Source organism: Palaemon carinicauda, chromosome 30 (assembly GCF_036898095.1).
Source record: "Palaemon carinicauda isolate YSFRI2023 chromosome 30, ASM3689809v2, whole genome shotgun sequence".
Lineage (NCBI taxonomy): Eukaryota > Metazoa > Arthropoda > Malacostraca > Decapoda > Palaemonidae > Palaemon > Palaemon carinicauda.
The window spans coordinates 77,073,115-77,075,614 of NC_090754.1; positions in this window are offsets into that span (position 1 = coordinate 77,073,115).

Genomic DNA, 2,500 nt, shown 5'->3' on the forward strand with positions numbered 1-2,500 from the left:
CAGTCACAAAAGTTCTGGAATGATAGGCATGCAGTTATCAACAAATCTGGGGTTAATAGGGTTTTGGTCACAATATTGATGGGGTAATAGATTTCCAGTCACCAATAGGATGGATAAAATAGGCCTAGAGTCTGCAAAAGTCTTAATGAAAAAGGTTTGTAGTTTACAAAAGCCTGGATGAAATAGCCCTATAATCTGCAAAAGGCAATATGAAATAGGCCTGCAGTCTGTGAAGGTCTGAGTGAAATAGGCCTACAGTATGCAAAAGGTTAGATGAAATATGGTTGTAGTGACAATGCAGTCAACAATGGTTCTATAATTTAGTCACCGGTGTTTTCGCCGTAAGACTTTTCGCCGTGGGAAATTTGACCGCAAAGTCTTTCTACCACAAAAATGATAAAATACGAGAATAAAAGGGTAACAGGAAATAGAAAGTTAATTTATTTTCAATTAATATGATAATGCGCTTATCTTCGATTAATTAAAACACAACTAAGGCATACTATCCTTTACATTCAGATCTCCCTGGACAATTCTATCCTGTTCGTAATACTAGACAGGCAGTTAATTCTAATAGCCAGGCCTTCTCCATCATGAGGCTCAATACTATACAGTATTCCAGAAATTTTATTCCAGCTGTTACCAAGTTGTGGAATGATCTTCTTAATCGGGTAGTTGAATCAGTAGAACTTCAAAAGTTCAAAGTTGGAGCAAATGTATTTATGTTGACCAGGCTGACATGAGTCCTTTTATAGTTTATATATGACATATCTGTTTTTGACGTTGTTAATAGTTTATATAGGGCATATCTGTTTTGACGCTGTTACTGTTTATAGAATGATATATTGTTAATTTATTCTCATCATTTATTTATTCCCTTATTTCCTTTCCTCACTGGGCTATTTTTCCTTGTTGGAGCCCTTGGGCTTATAGCATCTTGCTTTTCCAACTAGGGTTGTAGCTTGGCTAGTAATAATAATAATAATAATAATAATAATAATAATAATAATAATAATAATAATAATAATAATAATACGAACGATTTCAAAATGATAGAAGTTCATCGCTCTACATAAAAATGGAAAAAGTGAAAATATAACTTAAATTCGAGCTTAGAATGAAAGCAACTTCATTGCAATACTTCATAAATAGTGAAGTTCACGTCGATAATCATACATTGAAACAATCCTTTGTATCCTTACAAATATATCTTTGTACTGCTTCTTCTTGTAAGAAGTTTCGCCACGCTGAAGGTAAATTTTTTCTTCTTTGCTAGATATTCTTCGTTTTTTTTTTAATATTAATAAATTTATAGATATTTGTGTGGATATTTGTGACCGAACTTTGTAATGCGTTATGAAACCCTTATAAGTTATCGTTTGTGTTTCGGTAAATTATTCACGGCCCATTCATAAACATTCCACAAACTCACTGGAAATGTTGGAGCTACTCATCATCTATGAGGGTCACTACCTCTCACCCCACCAATATAATTGCTTTCGAAATAGTAAACAAGGCCTTGAGTCAAATTGTGATTCCTTAAAATCACCAACAATGATTATAAAAGGAAAAATGCCAGCGCTGTAATACATTTAATCTAAGTGTTGAATTCCGAATAGCGACGGCAGAGCACCCAAAATCATATCAACATATATACTTATTGACGCAAAGGGCCTCGATTAGATTTCACCAGTCGTCTCTATCTTGAGCTTTTAAATCAATACTTCTGCATTTATCATTTTGCTATTTCACGCTTCCTAGTCCTCAGCCATGTAGGCCTGGGACTTCCAACTATTCAAGTGCCTTGTGGAGCCCAGTTGAAAGTTTGGTTAACTACTCTCCCTTGGGGAGTGCGAAGAGCATGCCCAAACCATCTCCGTCTACCCCTCACCATGATCTCTTGAAGGCCCAGGTCGCTCTAATACCCACATACCTAACTACCATGATCTCATCCACATATAGGACTCGATACTTTTCTAAAACATTATTAGCTAAATGAAACAAACATCCGGTTGCACATTGAAAATTATTTTGGAAGCTACCATAACTATATCTTTTAAAATCATCCATTAAAGAGCCTGGTTGTATTGGTAAACGCAAAGGCTTTAGAACTTTAGAACGTGAAAGAAAAAAATAGTGCGTATCCGTAGATTTGTTAGGAAGCAGGGCAAATAACCGTGGAATATTAACGTTATCTTTAAGAATGTGCAATATATATCATCATCATCATCATCATCTCCCACGCCTATTGACGCAAAGCGCCTCGGTTAGATTTCGTCAGTCGTCTCTATCTTGGGCTTTTAAATCAATACCTATAAATTCATCACCTCCTACTTCGTGCTTCATTGTTCTCAGCCATGTAGGCCTAGGTCTTCCAATTCTTCTAGTGCCTTGTGGAGCCCAGCTGAACGTCTGGTGATTTAATCTCTCTAGGGGAGTGCGAAGAGCATGTCAAAACCATTTCCATCTACCCCTCATCATGATATCATCCACATATGGC